This window comes from Pseudophryne corroboree, chromosome 1, assembly GCF_028390025.1.
Source record: "Pseudophryne corroboree isolate aPseCor3 chromosome 1, aPseCor3.hap2, whole genome shotgun sequence".
In the NCBI taxonomy this organism is placed as follows: Eukaryota; Metazoa; Chordata; class Amphibia; order Anura; family Myobatrachidae; genus Pseudophryne; species Pseudophryne corroboree.
In genome coordinates, this window is record NC_086444.1 from 853,837,852 (window position 1) to 853,860,549 (window position 22,698).

Genomic DNA, 22,698 nt, shown 5'->3' on the forward strand with positions numbered 1-22,698 from the left:
GCTCAGAACTTACTCAGCTGCTGCGATCACTTCAGCCTGTTCAGGACCGGAATTGACGTTAGACACCCGCCCTGCAAACGCTTGGACACGCCTGCATTTTTCCAACCACTCCCAGAAAATGGACAGTTGACACCTACAAACGCCTTCTCCTTTCAATCTCCTTGCGATTGGCTGTGCAAATTGATTCTATGTAAAATCCATCGCTCAGCAATGATCCGCTTTTTACCCATATGATGCGCCTGCGCATTGCGGTGCATACGCATGCACAGTTCACACCTGATCACAGCCCAGTGAAAAATCCTAGAATGCGATCAGGTCAGAATGACCCCCAAAGTGTAGTAGTGAGTTTAACCACACAGGAATTCACTTTAAACTAGAGTTACTGACTTATTTAGAATGGGTGTAGTGTGTGCGGTGCACATGGGTTCCTGAGTCATGGAGGTCCACACCGCACACCCTGCACCCATTTTCCTTTAATACTTACCCCTCTGGAATCCCACGCAGATGGCAGCAACACTGCAGAAATTATCAGGGAAAATGGCCACCATGACATTTTCCAGAGATCTGCTCATGCACATTAAGTTCTGAGCACTCTAGTGCTCAGACTCTCTACAGCACTGTGCTGCTGCTGGCATCCGGCTGAGAGGAGCAGGCCCAGATGGAGGTGACTGCATAGGGGCTCCCTCCTTTCTTAAAACTCCTCTGACTAGACATGTGCATTGGACCATTTTTGCTGGTTTTCATCATCTGGGTTTGGATTTGGTTTCGGATTTTGGCAGTGACTGGTTTTGGTTTTGGATTTTTTCTGAAAATTGACAAGAAAAAAGCTAAAATCACATTATTTGGGTCTTTTATTATGTTCCTAGAATATTATTTATCTCAATAACATTAAATTCCACTCATTTCCGGTCAATTTTAACCACCTCACAGCTTTAGGCCAAAGGCTGCAGTGAGCTGGCTGGTCACTAAGCAACAGAGCAGCGGCACAAACACACAGCAGTTTATAGCACATATATGAAACATTGTCACACGGCAGTGACAAAATTGAAAAGTGGTGCAACATGAAATTGACAGGGATTGCCAATTTTCGGACTGAAGTGCTTGGTTTGTTTATGCCTCCAAAAACAGGCTACCAATCGACATAACACAGCTATGCTAACAGCTCTACAGTGCCAAGATGACAACATACTTATCATCCTCAAACTCACCCTCAACAGTGTGTACATCATTTTCACACAATATTAATTCATCATCGCTGGAATTCACCATTACAGAAATCTCTGTACTTTGGTATACTTAGTGGTAAAGGTCTACTTTGTGGAATTTCCCGTTGAATTTCAAGATGAACATCATCTTTCCACATTTTGAGGATGTAGCCTCCTACGCAGATTGCTGATAAGGTTCCTGGCTGTGCTGAAAAATGCCAAATTGTCTTTTCCTCTTTCCAGTAGTCAATGGGACTCTGTGACATGCCTATTTGTGTGTTGTCATGAAAATAATCCTTTTATTTATATTTAATGGAGATACAGTAGAAAGGTCGCTAATTTTAGGCAATTCTTTTAGACCCGACCAGATGTAAAAATGTTGTGTTGACTCCTCTGCATCACCACTGAGTATTTTGGGAAAGCTGAGTTTTTTTCTGGCAGCTACTGGAGAAACTGAATGAGGAGATGTGGTTGTGTTGTGCACCACTTGAGCTGCCAACTTGCTCACCAATAGCTCTTTGCATCTCTTAAGATCTGGGTCAGTTGGAAAAAATGACATGATGGATGACTTAAACCTAGGATCAAGCATAGTCTACAAAATGCAGTGATCATTTTCAAGATATTGGCAACCCTTGAATCCTGGCAAAGCAAAAAAAGGATTTGATCTACAAGTCTAATATATTTAGCAGAATTGCTTAGTTTCATCTCCTCCTTCAATTTCTCAAGCTATTTTTCCAAAATCCTAATTAGGGTAATCACCTGACTCAAGCAAGCAGTATCAGCACTCTCTTCACACATGGTTACTTGGAAGGGTTTAAGCACCTTGCACAAGATGGAAAGTTCACCCCTCCTCTTCCAATGTCCTGGCTTGTTGTATAGCTGTGAATGGCTGTTTGCTGTTCCTCCATTTGCTGAAGCATATAACAGGTGAAATTCCACCTACTTACCACCTATTGCTTAATTTGGTGGCAGGGAAAATTGAACTGTTCTTGCAGGTGTTGTAATCTCTTGCATGGTGAATGCCGAAAATGTCACACATTTTTTTAGGCTACAGACTGCATCTCCTGTATGCCCCTGTCATTTTTTTTAGAAACCCTGCCCCACCAAGTTGATGGTGTGAGCAAAATATGGGACATGTCGAAATTCATTCAGCTATAATGTTTTTACAATATTTGTGGTGTTATCAGAAATTACGAATCCTGAAGAGATTCCAAGTGGGGTAAGCCATTTTGCTGTGACATATGTTAGTTTTTCTAAGAGGATGTCAGCGGTATACCTCTTAGTGAAGCCGTTGATACACAGAGTAGCCTGACTCTGAATGAGATGGCATTGTTTGTTAGATTATACATAGGAAATGGGTCTAGACTGCACACCCTAGTGGTTGTAATTAGAGGTGCTATCTGCTGAGATTTTATAATACTATAAAGGTGAAGTAAACACGGTGGGCAAGTCCATATAATTTGGCAATTATATGCTAACAAACCTCTTATTATATATTATATATTGTACTTTACAGTAATGATTGCATAGTGCATCTTCACCCATTCCTTCTCCTATTGTTTGTTAGATGCTTCTGCTGCTGAAGGCGATTGCCCCACCAGGTGGGCTTTCACAGTCATGTAACCTTTAGTTTGCCAACTACTGCTTATCCACATATCTGTGGTTAAGTGATGAGTGGGTACAATGGCATTGTAGGCCAATAATTAGGTGTTTTTTAATGTCCTGGTACAGCCCAGAAATGGCTTTTTGAGTAAAATGGAACAAAGATGGACTTTGGTACTGGGGACATAGGACATCAATTAACTGTGTAAAGCCCAATGCATTAATGGCAGATATTGGATGCAGATCTAAAAGGGCCACTGCTCTCTGCTTATTCTCCTTGACATCTCCACTGCATTTGACACTGTGGACCACCCTCTCCTGCAAATCCTTTACTCCCTTGGTCTGCATGATACTGCCCTCTCCTGGGTGTCCTCCTACCTTTATGACTGTTCCATTTCATGTCTTCTCTCATGACTCCACCTCCCTCACCTTCCTTTACCAGTAGGTGCCCCCCCAAGGTTCTGTTCTTGGATCTCTCCTTTACTTGCTCTACACATCCTCTTTAGGTGAGTTCATTAGCTCTTTTGACTTACAATATCATCACTACACAGATGATACTCAAATCTACCTGTCACGATCCGGGTAACCGGATGCCATTTTCTACCAGTTAGGTGTCTCCTGAGATTGGCTCAGCGTGCCAGGGCCGGCTCATAACTATGTTTTGTTTTGCATTTCATTTTTGTGTTACCCACAGCGCTGGCTCAGCGGCCTTCTTAGTATTTGCACTTAACTTTAGTATGGCACTCTCAGCCCCGTCGCGGCCATCACCGCCGCACCCGTGATCTTGCCACGTGGAAGCTGAGTGTGGCATCCTCTGTGTGCCGCGGCCGCCGCTGCCATCCCTGTGGCCGCTGTGCGTATATGGGAGAGCGTGGAGTCTTCTGCTGCTGCGGCCTCTGTCGCCATTACTGTTTGGCACATAGTTCTTTCCCCTTCAAACTCTGTCATGGGCGCAGCCATGTTGGATAAAATCACGTCACTCTTCTCACCAATCTGCAGCGCTGCTAGTGCCTGTGTCTAATTGTCAGCCAATGCCTGCTCTCCAGCAGTATAAATATCCTGTCCCAGCACCCAGGAAGTTGTCAGTGCTTCAATTGTCTTTCCAGTGATTCCAGTCTTCAGCTTCACTAGAGACTCTCCTGTGGTTACCCTCTGCGGTACAGCCTGACTCCCCTGTGACTATACTCTGCAGTGCAGCCTGACTCTCCTGTGATTATACACTGCAGTGCAGCCTGACTCTCCTGTGAATATACTCTGTGGTGTAGCCTGACTCTCCTGTGATTACACTCTGTGGTGCAGCCTGACTCTCTTGCTATTGCACCCTGCGTTGGCAGAGTGAATGCCTTGGCTTCCTGCTGCTCTTCTCCAGCGGTACTTTACTCCCACTGTTCTCAAGAATCTACTATTACAGCTAAGTGCTGTCCCTGCGATCTTTAGCATCACTTTAATGCCTTACCTACGATCTCAAGCATCATAAAGCACTTAAAGTCAATTCCTAAGTTACTGGTCTCAAACCAGTAGGAACGCAGAGACTCTCTTTGATGGTTATTGTTTTGTTGCACCTTCTATGACTTATTATTTAATAAAAAACCTTAAAGTCACCTCCAGTTGTTGTGGTCACGCCTTCGGGCATTGGTGCTGCAGTCCCTGCGCATGTCTAGGAGTCCCATCTCACCTCCTAAGTTCAGGCACCCATCAGCCCCTACAACTGAAGCTTCCCGCTACCAACACCAGCCCTCAGTTGTGACACTTCCATTCCTCACTGAACCCCTCCCCTGCCCCCCTCACTCGTATCTTCTACCATCTCTCTGCTATCTCTTCCTAGATGTCCCAGTGCTTTCTTAAACTTAACATGTCTAAGACTGAGCTGATAATCTTCCCTCCCACATAACCTCACCTCTCACAATTTCATCATCTATTGATGGCACTAGTATCTCCCCTAGCCCCCAAGTGCACTGTCTTGGAGCAATCCTTGACTCCTCTCTCTCATTCAAGCCACACATTCAGTACCTCTCACAAACCTGCCATTTCCATCTCAAAAACATTTCCAGGATCAAAGCCTTTCTCACCAAGGATGCTACTAAGACACTCATTCACTCACTGGTCATCTCCACGTTGGACTACTGTAATTTCCACCTTTCTGGCCTCCCTGACATATTCTTCTCTCCACTCCAATATATCCTCAATGCTGCAGCCCATCTCATCTTCCTCACCAAACATACTACATCCACCTCCCTTCTCTTACAAGCCATTCACTGGCTCCCCTTCCCATTCACAATCCAATTCAAAGTTCTCACACTCACCTTCAAAGCCCTTACCCACTCTTCTCCCTCTTATATCTCTGACCTTATCTATCTCTACACTCCCACCCGTCTACAATATTTTGCATGTGCTGCTCCCTATTTCTGGAACTCTCTACCTCTCCCCATCCGACTCTCCACCTCTCTGCAAAACTTCAAATGGGCTCTCATGACATACTTCTTCACCAAACCCAGCCAACTGTCCCCCTCTACTTCTTGTCCACACTCATGGTCTACCTCTTCTGTATCACGCTGGTCTTTTAGTTCTTCACCTTTTAGATTGTAAGATTGCAAGAGCAGTGCCTTCTCCACTAATGAGCCTTTGCTTCTCTTTTGTACACTACAGTATCTTATACTCAATACTCCCTTTTTGACACATAACTACTGGTTTTCTGTATATACTTTGTACGTGTCCTATATTGTCTAAAACATTAAGTGCTTTTCTTCATATTTTGCTCATTTGTTTACATACTCTGTTATGGTTGCTGTGGATCCCTTGTAGCACCATATAAATAAAAGATAATAATAATAATAATAATAATAATAATAATAATAGCATAGCCATGATGACATCAGTGATTCCCTGTGTTTTCCTTGGAAAGGATTATTTCACAGTTAATTTTTTTAATTTAAATAGTAAACTTCTTGGTCCTTTTCTGCGATGAAGATCCATCCTCAGCAGCAGGCCTACTGCTGAAGGATTCTTCTGTGTGGAATCTTGGATAGGGGAGGAGTCACCTAGCCTTAACAAACTGGATGCTGGACTACCTCCAATCATTAATATTGAGGATTAATGAAGGTGTTGGCAGTGTAGATTTCAAGTGCTGGGATCTAGCTGAGAGAAGGGAGCTAGCAGATTCTGGACTGCTTGTTGGAATTTTTTTTAAAACCAGTTTATGATTTTGTCAAAATCTTGCTGCAAATTACGTAATTGAGTAGGTTCCTAGATGGTGAACATCCCTACATCTACTTAACATGGTTTTACAAATGCTACATGTGGCTTGACAATTGTGAGGATTTGGGTACAAATAATTCCACACATAAGAGGTGGAAATGTTGGTCCTATGCCCAGGCATACCAATGGCCTTCTTCTTATCATGACCAAGAACTGCTTCCACTGGTGCCTGACTTACACAAACAACATTCTCATCCTCAACATCCTCATCAGTGCCAGTGTTAGCTGCACAAATATCCACTCTATCCTTTTGCACTTCTAGTTTGACATCCTCAATTTAAAGTTTACGTTATCAGCTATAGAAATAGTGGAAGGCAGTTTCTCTGAGAGAATAGTATTAGAAAGGTCATGCTCACACATAGCACTCGAGGACACACTTAGACTCTTCTCAAGGATTTGTAATATTTCTCTTTCTGCACACACAGTTTTTACTACTGCTTTAGTAGTTTTCATTTTTTCTATATCTCTTCTGGACTCTCCTCAGGGATTTGTCAGATTTCACTTTCTGAACAGAGTTTGTTCTACTGCTTTAGTGGTTTTTATTTTTTTTACATCTTTTCTAGACTGAGTGAAATCTCTTGCACCATCATGAGAGGCAGAAGAAGATGCCTTAATAACAGTTGCAGAACCACCACTCATAAATAAAGGCCAAGGCCTGAATTTTTCCTTTCCTTGTTGCGAATTGCATGTTGATAATGTTATGTTTTTCTGCATCAAACTTTATCTTTACCTTTTTTAGATGCCCTGACTTAGATATGGTATGCCCTTGAGCACCAGCTTTAGTAGATGACATTAAAGGACTGGCATCATCATCATGACTGGTGGCAGCAGCTGCAGTGCTAGTATTTGGCTGCCCTTCTCTAAACTGATTGTTATCCATTTTTCAATTCACAGATCACTGTGTGGAGTCACAGAACATATATATGCACGTGAACAAAGGTAGGGTAAAGTGCACTAAACAGTACAAACTATATATATATATACATATATATATATATATATAAATATACACTTGCACAAAATAGTGGCACTCAGGAGACCATCATAAATAGTAAACAGTGTGCATATATATATATATATATATATATATATATATTTTATATTATTATTATTTTATAAATCGCAGCCCAGTTCAAACTACATGGAGTCACAGGACTCTCTATGCAAATGCTATATCTGCCACACCTGCAGTGCACATGGTTTTGCCCAACTGCTAACAAATTTGCTGCTGCGATCAACTCTGAATTACCCCCATAGAAAAAAAGCACACTAGTGTAAGACCCACCAAACAGTACAAACAATATAACATAACTATACAGTATGTTTTTTTTTCTTTTTCTTTTTTTGAACTTGCAGCTTAGTTCAAACTACATAGAGTCACAGGGCTTTGAATAAGGTGCACTAAGGTAAAGAGCACTGCTGCAATTCAAAGGGCATTAATGTTATCATGTGCATGAGTTATATATGCACTGGAGTACATCTCACACAGGTTGTGCAAAATTAAAAGAATCAATTTTTTTGTACTTTTTAAAAAAAAAAGTAAACTTGTTAACTTTTTTATTTCTTTTTACTTTTTTTTGCAACTGATAATGACAATACGCACTGTAGAGCTGTTTGTAAACACACAATCACTTTTGATGAACACAGCACAGCCAATTTAACCAGCTCAGCCATTTTACAGCAGAGTACAGTTAAGCACACAGCAGCATAACCCTTGTATACATTACTATACACACAGTTCATCATATTTACAGCATAGCACAGTGCAGCACATGGCACAGTGTCCCTTGTATACATGACTATACACACAGTTCATACAATTTACAGCAGAGCACAGCGCAGCACATGGCAGTGTGCCCCTTGTATATGCTGACAATACACATAGCTCAGCCAATTTACAGCAGAGTACAGTGCAGCACACAGCAGCATGCTTGGGAATAGGGAAATGATGCAGAGTGCCTGCAGCGGTGCCCTTATATAGAACCAAAACCTGCAAGAATCTGACAGCGGGAATATGCTGTTTTGCTTCGATGTGGAATCCGAGTCTGGCGAAAAACCCCAAGCTGCAGTTCAGGCAGACTTGGATCCTGGAAAGTGTTTCAGATTCCATGTTATCCCAACTGCTCATCTCTATTTTAAACAAGTGAAAAGTTGCACATGAAGCACAAATGAATTTGACAAAAGAAAAAGCGGAACCCACTGCATTATACACAGATTTAGACTGATTTGCACATAGATGTGCAAATTGCACAGTGTATTCTAGCAAAGTAGTTTGGTCGCTTCCAGTAGTCTTGTTTATGCAAGAAAGACATACATTTTGAGTGAGAGAGACACAGAGCACACCAAAGGTGGGATGTAATGAAGTCCGAGTTCAGCGGCCACGTGGGATGCCGGCTAAACTCAGACTTTTTTTAAAAGGAGAACTCATGTACAAGGCATGGTTTAGCTTTGTACATGATTGCCACTTTAAAAAAAGTCTGAGTTTGGCCTGCATCTTGCATGGTTGCCGAACTCGGACTTCGGGGGTGATTCAGAGCTGATCGTAGATGTGCTAAATATAGCACATCTACGATCAGACTCTCTGACTTGTGGGGGAATGCCCAGAACAGGGCTAGACCGCCCTGCATGTCAGGCCATACCCCCCACCCCCTCGCAATGGTGCAAAAACATCGAACAGCGGTGATGCTTTTGCACCCACGGAGTAGCTCCCTGCCAGTGCAGCTCCTGTGTGATGTGTGATGTCATGCAGCCACCGAGACCCACCCCCGCAATGGTCCAGACATGCCTGCTGTGTCCGGACCGTGCCCCGCCAATGGTATTATAACGCCGTTGGCATGCCGCCCCGCGACCGCCTCTGTCTGTCAATCAGGCAGAAGCAATTGCAGCCCTGAGGTTCTGTTAGCATCTCAAGGGGTTTCCGGTGTGCGCAAGCGCACTCCACAAAGGTCTTCAAACTGTGATCGTTGCTGCTGCAGTGATCCAGTCTGAATTAGGCCCTTCATTAGATCCCGGCCAAAGATGTGCTTGGTGAATCCAGACCCACAATATATGAGGACACATCTGTACTTATTTCTTTTATTTTGTATTTTCTTTGTGTTCCGTTGTAGGACTTTGTGTAAGTCACATACAGATATCCTTCCAGCTCATGAAGGTCTGACTCTTATAGGACTTTGTCCACACTGTTGTTCTTTTCTAATGCAACATGAAAGTTAAGTAATAGTCTGGAATTCTTATGATTAGTTTAACAGTATTTATTTATTTTTAAAAGTAATACAACTGCTGTGACCCTCTACCACGGTATATCACATAGTATTCTCTCTATCTTTAATTATGGAACTTACAGTATGATGCATATTCATGAATTACTGTTTGCTGTAGTGTTTTTAAGGTTACTTAATCAAGGTAGGTTTATCATATATTATAAATGTCTATTTATGACTAAGAAAAGAAAACTTGTGTAAGATGTTCATTTTTGTTTTGTTTGAGATTTATGCTGGATATCAAGGTTACTCTCTATATCATTTTCCCTAAACTGCAAGGCAGCAAACTTACATCATTTATATAGCATTTTTCATTTTTAGATATGTGCTATTCCTGCTTATGATGCTTTTTTTTTTTTTTACGGTGGTTGGAAAAAGGCTTTTTTTTCCAGTATTCTTTTACATACTTTTAGTCTTTTGGGGGCTCTAAGAACCTTAAAAGTAATAGATTTTTGAATATGAGCAAAGAAGCCATTACAGCATGTACCAGAAGATTTAATAGGTGTCATAATTTATCATGTATACCGAAAAGTGCTTCTTAATTAAGTGCGTACGTTAATGAATTTTTTAATTTGATCCCTGTAAGTACCTTGCTATACTAATTGCAATATTCTACACATTAGTCATCCGCTGTTGCCCTTGGCTGTTTTCTATCCGGAGAGAGGTAGACTGTGCTTTTCAGTTAAACTTAATTTAACTCATTGTGGATAAAACTGTATTGTTATCCATTTTTGGGTCTGGCACTACTAATGATAAACACAGATATACACCTTGTATTGATTGTTCGTCCAAGGATGAAATGTGAATGCGCTGTAAAATAATAAATATTGTATCACAACACAGCATGTACTATTTAATATATACAAACACAGTATGATAATAATTATTAAGATTCAAGTAAACATAATGATTTTGTTTATTATTCTAATAAGTACGCTTCTCTCATGGCAGCATAAACGCTCATTTACAGAAGTGTTTCTTGATTTATTTTAAGTCCTGCATTTGTGAAAATGATTACAAATTTTATATGTTTCTTTATGCTTTTGGATTTTTAAAAAAAAAGTAACAATATGCTGGTTTTTATTGTCATAGGCCCTCATTCCGAGTTGTTCGCTCGCAAGCTGCTTTTAGCAGCATTGCACACGCTAAGCCGCCGCCTACTGGGAGTGAATCTTAGCTTATCAAAATTGCGAACGAAAGATTCGCAATATTGCGAAAAGACTTCTCTGTGCAGTTTCTGAGTAGCTCGAGACTTACTCTTCCAGAGCGATCAGTTCAGTGCTTGTCGTTCCTGGTTTGACGTCACAAACACACCCAGCGTTCGCCCAGACACTCCTCCGTTTCTCCAGCCACTCCCGCGTTTTTCCCAGAAACGGTAGCGTTTTTTCAAACACTCCCATAAAACGGCCTGTTTCCGCCCAGAAACACCCACTTCCTGTCAATCACATTAGGAACACCAGAACGAAGAAAAAACCTTGTAATGCCGTGAGTAAAATACCTAACTGCATAGCAAATTTACTTGGCGCAGTCGCAGTGCGAACATTGCGCATGCGCAGTTAGCGGAAAATCGCTGTGATGCCAAGAAAATTACCGAGCGAACAACTTGGAATGACCACCATAAGACACTTAGGGTAAAGTTGTGAACAATAGGGGTCATTCCGAGTTGTTCGCTCGTTATTTTTTTGTCGCAACGGAGCGAATAGTCGCTAATGCGCATGCGCAATGTCCGCAGTGCGACTGCGCCAAGTAAATTTGCTATGCAGTTAGGAATTTTACTCACGGCATTACGAGGTTTTTTCTTCGTTCTGGTGATCGTAATGTGATTGACAGGAAGTGGGTGTTTCTGGGCGGAAACTGGCCGTTTTATGGGTGTGTGCGAAAAAACGCTACCGTTTCTGGGAAAAACGCGGGAGTGGCTGGAGAAACGGAGGAGTGTCCGGGCGAACGCTGGGTGTGTTTGTGACGTCAAACCAGGAACGACAAGCACTGAACTGATCGCAGATGCCGAGTAAGTTTGGAGCTACTCAGAAACTGCTAAGAAGTGTCTATTCGCAATTCTGCTAATCTTTCGTTCGCAATTTTGATAAGCTAAGATTCACTCCCAGTAGGCGGCGGCTTAGTGTGTGCAAAGCTGCTAAAAGCAGCTTGCGAGCGAACAACTCGGAATGACCCCCAATGAAACCAATAGCATTGAGAAATACACTGATGTGTTTTTTGTAATTATGTCCTTCAACTTTGCATATGTTTAGAACAGTGTAGCAAAAATCTGAAATCTTTAAAATCGCAGTACATTATAATAAACACAAGCATATGCACTTATGCAAACAGCTCAAAAGATAATATTGTACGTATTTTACAAACATTCAAGAACATTCTAAAAGCATGCAAAGTAATTATAAATGCAAGAGAAATGTGCTCCTTTATCACAAAATTTGAGAGTATTGCATAACGGTGTGTAGTATTTTTATTATTATTATTATTATTATTATTATTATTATTATTATTATCCTTTGTTTATCTACAGTAGCACACAATGCATTCCAGAATAAAGAAAAGCAGTAATCACCATCCTATAATAAGTTATAAAGGAATTCAGTATCGGAAATGTTAGAAAAACAGGAACACTACATGTATGCAAGTTTGTACTACGCATGCACACCAAAACTGTGCATGCATATTGTGACAAGGATCACATACAGTACATCGGGTAAAAGTTCCACATTGCAGGTTTTATTTTTCCACAGCTTTTCCACAGTTAGGCAATTCACAACTCAGCAAGTCTCAGGTTACAGAATAGTTCACAGCAGATCTTAGTATAAAGAGTGTCAATTCTACATAGACCACTGAACCAGGACCTCTAACAGTGGCCGAGATACAGTTACATTGCCGGAAGTCGGGATCCCAGCGGTCAGGATACCGACGCCGGAATCCCGACCGCTGACAATGCTGACAGCCGGAATCCTGGCTAACAGGGGCTATTCCCACTCGTGAGTGTCCATGACACCCATAGAGTAGGAATAGAACCTGTGGCGTGCGCAGTGAGCCGCCGAGCCTGCAAGGAGCTTGCTAGCGCTCGCCCCAATGCCAGCATACTGACGGCCAGGATCCAGCGTTGGTATGCTAACTGCCGGGATCCCATACCCAACGCCAGTAGCCACCCCCTGGCCTTTCTCCTGGGTGACTATTCACCATCAGGAGCACTCTCTCTTGTGTTTGTAGCTATTTTAACAGTAGGCTTCAGGTGTCTGCAATAATGCTTGCTGTTGGTCAGACTGAATACCTGGACTGGATTCCACAACCTGCTGTTCCACATCCATATTAGGTATGTTTATGCTGTCCCTGTGATACTATCTTCATATATACAGTTTAGCATATTGACTTACATCCTTTATGTCAGGAGACGTGAAATTGGATTGTGCAAGAGCAGCTCACCTATTGATGTTATGGGGGCTGAGGTAATTTTACAATGTGGGATAATGACATGGGAGAGGGGGTTGTGAGACAACCCCCCCCCCCCCCCCCCACTCAGGCATATTTATTTATTTCAATTAAATATTTAAATATAATTAAATACACAAATAAGTCTTTAATTTATTAAATAATAAAAATCAACAATTTTGAGGGGATTGTTTGTGTAAAAAAAATTGTCAGTTAAGAGGCTAAATTTTGAGGTCTCAATGCCAACCACTAACCCCTTGTAAGAATAAGGTATACCCTCAGAAGAATGATTTCCCAAATATGTCAGCCATTGAAGTGCAGAGAAACTAGATAGCTATATCTACTATGCACAATACAGGTTCTAAAATTACTTCAAGCCAGTTGTCCAAGTTCCAACAGCACTGGGATGAATAAAAGATAGTGCTAATCCTCCTGCTTGATTAGAGCTACTGTACTGCAATGGCCTCAACATCTTCTGAATTGCCCATGAGAATTAATTGTGGTCTTAAAAACAGAAATGCCAAGAGTGGTCTCTGCTGAAAAGCGTTCCATAAAGCAGACTATTCAACTCCTACAGGAACTCTAAATGTTTCTGAATTCAGAAAGTGAAATGAGAACAGGCTTGCTGATAAATGCCATCTCTTCTTACAGCCAACTTCAGAAACTATGTTGTGATGCAAGGCCACAAATTCACCAGGTGGAGAGAATTATGCAATGGGTAAACATCTCAATTGCACAGGACCAGGCAAAGTTGCTGTAGCCAGCTACATGGTGAAGGTTGGGAAAAGGTAGAGTACCCTTGAGGGTCATGAAATCAGAGCAGTTTTAGCACAATCACTTGCTCCAGGTGACCTTTTAAGACAGGGATGGGGAACCTTTGGCCCTCCAGCTGTTGTTGAACTACACATACCAGCATGCCTTTCTACAGTTTTGCTATTTGACCATGCTAAAACTGTTGCAGGGCATGGTGGGATGTGTAGTACAACAACAGCTGGAGGGCCGAAGGTTCCCCATGCCTGTTCTAAGACATGCTTAATTCACGGTAGACTGGTGGCAAGCATCCAGTCTAACAATGAGAAAGAATCCCCATGTTGGGGATTCATGTTTCCAGATTGCAGTCAATGAATCCCCATGTTGGGAATACATGTCTCCAGATTGCAGTCAATGGCATTCCAATCCACGTTAACTTGGAGCATTATGGTTGGTTCATAAAAATGCGAAGACTTCAGTTAACATTGTACAGACTGTAATTTTCCAACCAAAATGGTCCTCCCTATCAGAGAGAGGCATCAGCTTTTAGACACAGCTCTGCACCAGACTGTCAGACTCTTCCACAAAGAGATTAAGGTGGCTCATAAAGAACATTCATAGGCCAAGGGCTTTTCCTATTGTCCTAAAAAGAAGATGTCAGTCTATACTTCTGTGTATATTATAGGAAATTGAATCAAGTAACACATAGTGATGCCTATCCATCACCAAAATAAAACACTAATTGGCTGCACTGAGATTGGCATCATTCTTTTCTCACCTCGAGCAAAAAGAACATTTACCATCCCAATGAAGTAATTCAAATGTCACAGAATTCCATTTGTACATTACAGAGAGTCATGCAGTATTGACTTCTCCACAAGAATTTTCAATTTTGTCACTCTACCAAGATGACATTTATATATAGTCTAGAAAATACTGTATGAAGACCATCTGAAACACCTAGGAGAGGTCTTCCCAGCAACTTGCTAAAAACAGGTTGGAGGAGAAAACACCCAAATTTCAACTGTTGAATCCTAAAGCCCTCTGGGGCAGATGTATTAACCTGGAGATGGCATAAGGAAGTGATAAACCAGTGATAAATGCAAGGTGATAAACGCACCAGCCAATCATCTCCAATATGTAAATTAACAGTTAGGAGCTGATTGACTGGTGTGTTTATCACCTTGCACTTATCACTGGTTTATCACTTCCTTATGCCTTCTCCAGGTTAATACATCTGCCCCAGTATTTGGAGTACATACCCATACCCAGAGATTTCTAGATAGTGCAGGATTGGCCTACTCCAATAATAGTTAAGGAAATCTCAAGATTCTTTGATTTCATGCAAAAATATAGATAATTTGTGAACAACGTTGCAAGAGTCACAGCTCCCTACTCGAGTTGTCATAGGGAATACCCATAAAGACATGCTTAAGAATGTTCCCATGCACCAGACAAAATCTCATCAGATGGCATTCGATTAATTGCAGACCCTTTGGTTGAAACACCATTTCTATCCTATAAAGACTACTAAACTATTGGAACATCTACAAAAAGCCAAATGAGGATCATTGTAGCAGAGGTGGGTGACTAGGTTGACAAACTTTTTCTATTTAATATTAAATCTGGAAACTCTAATGTCAATGATTCATTGGTAGAACCCAGTGGACCCATGGTATAAGAGAGGAAGACCGCGACAAGTGGAAAAAAGTGGAAACATCAGCCTTTCACCTGCCACCAGTTAGGTAGCATACCTTAACCAATTGCCTGGTATGGTCACATGAGATGCAACCATACCATCCCTGACATTCTTACATGTGATGTGACCATGTCAGAGCAGTCTGCCAGCAGCTGCTGTAAGCTCATCTTCCAACAGCTGCTGTAAACTCATCTTCCAACAGCAGCTGTAAGCTTATCTTTCAACAGCTGCTGCAAGCTGATCTTCCAACAGCTGCAATGCTCAAGTGACCCTGCTGTTCTATTGGTTGCCATGGTATCCTCCCCCCACCATCCTCCTGCCAGAAGGGCTACAGAAAAGGGGGTGATCCTCAGAAGATTGCCCACTGTCAGCTGCAGGAAGATAGCCTTCCTGCAGCCCAGACTCAGGGAAGAAGCAGCTTCCCTAGCTCACTGTGCTAAAGGCACTGCTGGGGGCCAACCGTGATTGGCAATTCCACAGCTGACTACACCACTGCCGGTCCCTGTTCTGTACCCCAGCAAGGATATTCTGGTAAGTTTGATAGTCCAGCCCATTGTGAATAATTACCCATTGGAGATTGTGGCGATTGATCATGTAAAACTGGGACCAAGCAACACTGGGTGCCAATATGACCTTACTATTATTGACCCATACTTAAAGTTTGCAGTAGCACTCCCAGTAACAGATTTGACTACTAATATGAATGCAGAAATATTTGGGAGGGCATTAGTAAGACCCTGCAGGTACTGTATCCTGAGAAGATGCTATGTGACAGAGGCACTCTGAATCCCAAGTTATTTGATCTGTATGTGTATAAGAAGATGAGACTGACAAATTACTGACAACTTACCACCCACAGTGCATCAGACTGTGTAAGTTTATGAATCAAACCCTCATTGTTATGTTGAGAGTCATCAACATGCTAGAATGATTAGATTGGCCTACACTACTACCAAAATGTAACTACAGTACCTCTGCTGCAACAATACAGAGCACTGTTTTACTGGGTGCACAAACTACTTTCACCTATCTCAGAGAAAGGAAAGTTACCAGTGGTTCTCAAACTGTATCTATCTCAAGGTACTGTGATGCAACCACAACTACAAACACAAACAGAGTTAGTGGCTGAACACCATCAAAGAATTAAAGAATGTGTAAGGACACCTACTGTATTTCTCAGAGGGAATAAATGTAATATACCCCGCATGTGTATGGGCATTATTTGTAGTGGTAGACCACTGCAGCCATTATACATGACTACATTACACAATAGCCACTGGGAGAGGAGCTTGGAAGGAGGTTAAAAGTATGTAGACAAAGCTCCAGGTGCCACTTGCACATATGCAGAGGATAGAGATACTGAAAATCCCACTAATTAAGCTGTAGGACAGCTGCCTGTGTCTGTAAAGGTGGGTACACACTAGTAGATATATCTGCAGATCAATTGATCTGCAGATATATCTATGGACGGATCGGGCAGTGTGTTCAGCATATACACTGCCCGATCCGTCGGGGACTGACGTCATGAACTGGGCGGGGGTGTACACACGCCCGCCCAGTTCAGCTGTCAATCACCCCCGGCCGCCGCAGCATGTGTACGGGCGGTCGGCCGACCGCCCCGTACACACACAGCGACGCGCCAATATATCGGTAGATATATTGGCCGTCGGCTGTGCTGCGCGGCTGACGCGATACGTCTGTGAACGACTGAGTTCACAGACGTATCGGCCGTACACACTGGCCGACGCTCCCGCGATATATCGGCCGTTCAAGAGAACGGCCGATTTATCGACCAGTGTGTACGGGCCTTAAGACTGAGCTGCCATTGGAATTTACTGTGGAACCAATGAAGGGTTGGGCACACGATTATCAGGGCACTGAAGAAGTGTGCTGGCAGGCCTGTATAATGGAGACACAGCTGAGCTGCAGAGACCAGTGAACTGTAGAGATTGATTACTTTGCAGTGCAAACTTGTGTTGCTGATAAAAGAAATATGCTAATGACCAGCGACAGAGTGAGAGATATAGTACAAACTTCAGTGTCACAGAGAGGGAAGCTGTGACCTTTTGTTTTACAGCATTGATCTGGTGACAGAGACCTGAGTTGAGAGCCTTATCTAACAACCAAGTGGGAGGGATATCCATTATTGCACACACATTCATCCAACTTATGTGATATTGACATGGGGGGTGATTCAGACCTGATCGCTAGGCTGCTAAAATTGTAGTCCTGCGATCAGATAGTTACCACCAAGGGGAGTGTATACTCGGCGTGCAAGCATGTGATCGCATGTGTACGCTGAGCAGCTAAAACATCCCTCAGTCAGCGGACAGCTGCAAATCCATTCGCACCTCACTGACCAGTTGCTGGTTTTTAACAGTGTATGCAGTCTCTGCTCAGCCCAGGACTTACTCCTACAGTGCGATCAGAACCGGCTGATCGGGGTCTGAGCTGACGTCACTTCCAGAAAACAGTCAGTTACCACCCACAAACGGCTTCCTCCTGTCAATTAGCATGCGAATGGCTGTGCGCTTAGAATTGTTGCACCAGCCTGTTGCTGACCGATGATGCCTGTTGTTGTTTGCCAACATGCGTGCGCATTGCTGTGCATATGCATGCGCAGTTAATAGTGAAAATGCACAGCAGCGATCAGGTCTGAATCGGGCCCATTGTCCATACCAAGTAGCATCTTAGCTGGTTATAGGAGACTATGTCAATTAGGTTAAGTCATATTCAACTTATTAAAATGTAATAAGAGTAATTTTCAACATTATTATGATTTAGTAATATGAATCTTCTTGAACATATTGACCCATTCCTGCAGTTTTGTGTCACAGTAAATAAATCTAAATATTCTTGTTTCAAAATCGCACCTGCAATTGTCTTTGACTGGTTGGGGAACCTTTACCTCTCTGCTGGGGTGTGGTCTAGATGGGATTTGCTGTAGAAGAAGTGGGTCCAAGAACAAGGGGGTAGCTACCATAGGTGCAGGCAGTGCAGCTGCTATGGGGCCCAGGGCTGAGAGGGGCCCACCTTACCTGTAAATGTAACGTGTTATATACATTTTTCACCAATGGGTTATACTTAGGGGCCCTTACAAACTTTTGCCCTGGGGCCTACAATATATCCAGTTTTGCCCCTGGACCTGCTCATTGTAATGTGATATAAAATAAACTGGAGGGCATTATATTGTTACGTAATATGAACTGAGGAACTGTATTGTAGCACAATATGAAGTGAAGGCACTATAGTGTGGCATAATATGAACTGGGGACGCTGTATGTCATAATGTAAATTGGGGGTACTCTGTTGCATAATGTGCACTGAGTGCCCTACAATGTGATATAATGTGAACTAGGGCACTACTGTGGGGCATAACATTAACTAAGGCACTACTAACTATGACACTACTATGGGGCATAACATTAATCAAGGCTCTATTATGGGGCATTCATTTAACAACTGCAACACACCATCAACATCCCTACCTTTAGTGTATTAACCATATTTGCGCAGTTTAAGCAATGTTTACTTTCAACTCTAAATTAGCCCCAATAGGATCTCGTCGGCAAACGCAGGGGGGATTTCTGGTTAGCCGGAAACCCACTCCTCTTGGCCAGCGGTTCAAATTATCACCACAATAGCAAAAGCATATAATATGATTACTTGAGCTGCCACCACAATATGCAGTTAAGGGACAGAGCAGAGCTGCTGCACATGCCCAGTGGCAGTAGCATTTCTACAAAGTTTGCTGCGTGTGGATCTAAGCCCTCAGTCACTGCTCTGGACCAGAGAGTAGCTGCCAGGAAGAAGAGACAGGTGCCTTACCATGAGGTGGGAGAATGTGTGCTTGTAATGTGCAGTTCTGTCTTTTACAGGTTCTATTATGTATGTGTTTTTATATATTATGGGATGTTTCACATTTTCCTGACCTCTTATGTTATTTATATTACATATGTTTGATACAGTCTATACTATAGACCAGGGGTGGGGAACCTTTGGCCCTCCAGCTGTTGTTGAACTACACATACCAGCATGCCTTGCTACAGTTTTGCTATTTGGCCATGCTAACACTGTTGCAGGGCATGAAGGGATGTGTAGTTCAACAACAGCTGGAGGGCGAAAATTCCCCATCCATGCTATAGACCATCTATATACAGTATTCAGTGTATAAAAAGACCAATGAGTTCATATATGTCATGGGTTGGTACTAGGTTCGTCAACCACTTCCCTAGACACCGGTTCTTGGATTTTGGAATTTCCTCTCTAGTAATCCTGCATTTGCCCCTTGCTCTGTATTTATGCAAATTACCCCAATCAGCTTTCTCTGTGTTTTTTTCTTGGTGGCCTCCTTCATTCAGTGTTTCTGCTTGCAGGGAACTGTGACATATGGAGGAGAGAACACAGATCAATATGTGTTCTGACTGAATGATGTATCTGCATACAGCATGGACTGTTTTCTATGCTCTCTCATGCAAAGTAAACTAAAATGTTTGTGTTTAGTCTTTTATATTTTGTCTTTAGGTGTAGCTGCTGCTGCTATTTAGTACTGTTGTTGTTACCTTTTCCTTCCCTGTCCTAGTCATGTATTAAATGCACCACTCACAGTATCTTGATCTCTTTGACAAATGGTGTGCAGTTGTTAGGTCAACCACACTAATGTCAACGGTCAATAGGTCAACCACTGTTGATTGAAACACATTAGGTTGACATGGTTTGAAGATCCACATTGACAAAAGGTCAACATAGCAATGGTCGACACAGAAAAAAGGTCGACATGAGTTTTTGTTTTTGTTTTACTTTTTTATATTTTACCATACACGTGGACTATGACTGGGAATAGTAAACTTGTCCGAAGCATGGCGAGGTGACGCGGTGCACTAATTGGAGTTCCCAGTCATTTTACAAAGTAAACAACACAAAAAATAGGTTAAGTAAAACCCATGTCAACATTTTTAGTGTTGACCTTTCCTGTGTCCACCTAGTGCATGTCAATCTTTAGGGGTTGACCTTGACACTGTCAACCTTTTTAGAGTTGACCCAATGATCCACACCCTTGACAAATATCTACTTTTTTCAATGGAGATCTATAGATCCAGATGGACTGCTTGTAACACCGTGAGTTGCTGTGGCACTGCAGATAAAATTAGCATATGAGATTGTCCTCCACACCTCTTTTGCTACACAGAGCAGGAGATGCTATATACACATAAATACGCACATACACACACAACACTAAGCCAAAGCACATAACGATTTAGTCACTTTGGCTAATACATTTTCCATTTATTTCAGTGAGGAGTGCTGCTGACAAGCTCACATATGCAATTAAGTGAATTACATAAAATATGTTTAAGTAATCTAAAACCCCTCTGGCTAGTCTGTACTAATAAAATAGTGATCCTTAATTATGTCACATTCCGAGTCTGTAAAATTAATAGCAACAACAGCTCATAACACACTTCTTGAAAGTGAGATTCCTCATGTATTGGTGACTGTCACCTGTTTCTAAACAGATTTATAAAAGCCTTGCCTTCAGCAAGCCTGGCTCTTGGATAAAATTGATCATGACACCTATCGTAATATATTATAAATGGCTGCTGCAATTTTTGCAATGTACAGTATAACAGTTTTACACCATTTAAACAAAATCAGTGACCAATGACAGCCTGAGGGTAGATCATATTATATGGATGCAATTATTATGAAATACAATATTTTTATGCTGTTTAAGACACTGTTCTGTAATTTAAGATGAGAGTTTCAAGAATCTACTGTATTTCTGCCATATCTTGTCAGGTTAAATAATTATTAGAAACAACTCTGAAGATCATTACTGTTACTGAATATTTGGGGCAATTCCAAGTTATTCGCAGCAGGAAATTTTGTTAGCAGTTGGGCAAAACCATGTGCACTGCAGTGGAGGCAGATATAACATTTGCAGAGAGAGTTAGATTTGGGTGTGGTGAGTTCAATCTGCAATCTAAATTGCAGTGTAAAAATAAAGCAGCCAGTATTTACCCTGCACAGAAACAAAATAACCCACCCAAATCTAACTCTCTCTGCAATGTTATATCTGCCCCTCCTGCAGTGCACATGGTTTTGCCCAACTGCTAAAAAATGTCCTGCTGCGATCAACTTGGAATTACCCCCATGGTTTTGCCCAACTGCTAACAAAATTCCTGCTGCGATCAACTCAGAATTACCCCCATTGTTAGGAGCCATTTTGGTTTAGCACATTTACTTGCTGCAAGTTATGGTAATTGTCATCTTAGAAGTATTAATTTCATGTAATAATAGCAACTAACTGTATGGGTGTTTGATAATAAGTATATACAGCAATATACAGAGAGAAAAAATATATATTTGTTAACAATAATTAATGGAACAGTGTAATTAGTCAAGATGATAATACATTTGGCACTTCAACATTTATCAGGGAGAAAAGACAATGCATTGCTGTTCTGAATATAAGTGTGATTTTAGATTCCTGTTAGTTTAAACATCATAGCTTTTTTTTTCCACATATTTGTTATTTCTCTCTTGTTTCTACAGGGGCCTTTTTTACTACCGTTATATAAAGAATACCATACAACAAAGGTGAAAAAATACAATTTCTTTAATATGTTTTTATTTATGCATGCTAAAGTTGTTCATCTATCAATAATAAAGCAGTCCCTGTCCTCTTTTCTATAACATATGCCAATGCCTACTTTAGTGCTTAAAAGCCAATTCCCTCCTGCTGTTTTTAAGCACCAGTAGTCTCTAAGCAGTGATTAGTAGATTTCGTGCGTCACGGGGATTGACTCCAATCACTTTCACTCTGCAAATTGTTGAGTTTCTATGCAGAAGCACATAGTGGGCTTTGTGACTTGGGCCTTGTCTACATCATTAAAATACACAGAGTTGAAGAGATTGTTTGTATGGCAACAAGTACATCTACATTGGAGGCTAATTATTGATTCCCTCAGGTTGCTGCATAAAGAACACTTAAGGGTAATCACCGGCTAACTGCAAAGGGAGTGTTTTGAAACATTTTACCAAGTCAACTGACAACAGCTTGAAGTAATATTAGCCCTGTTATATCAAGACAAGTGCTCTTCACACAAAGAAGCTAGCGCCATTCAATAAATCAATGCAACATTCTTGAAAGCTATCAGTTCTGAGTCATTAATTTTTGCTAGGTTTTTGATAGCTATATAAAATGCTACTTCAAGTTAAACTGCATAAGACAACGGCACAAGAAAATAAATTAAATGTTCGAGGCATTAACCATTATTTCTTGAGGGTATCCTTAAGTGCCAGGTTTGCCCTCAAAGTATTACTTTACTAGGATAAGGGTTAATTCTATAAATATATTAAAAAAATAATAAAAAAAGATGGATTGCTTTGTGAATTGATATAAAAATAATGTTTACAACAAAATGCAAATCAAAGTTAAATGTATAATATACTAACATTGTGAACTTGTATAAGGAGGAAACAAAGT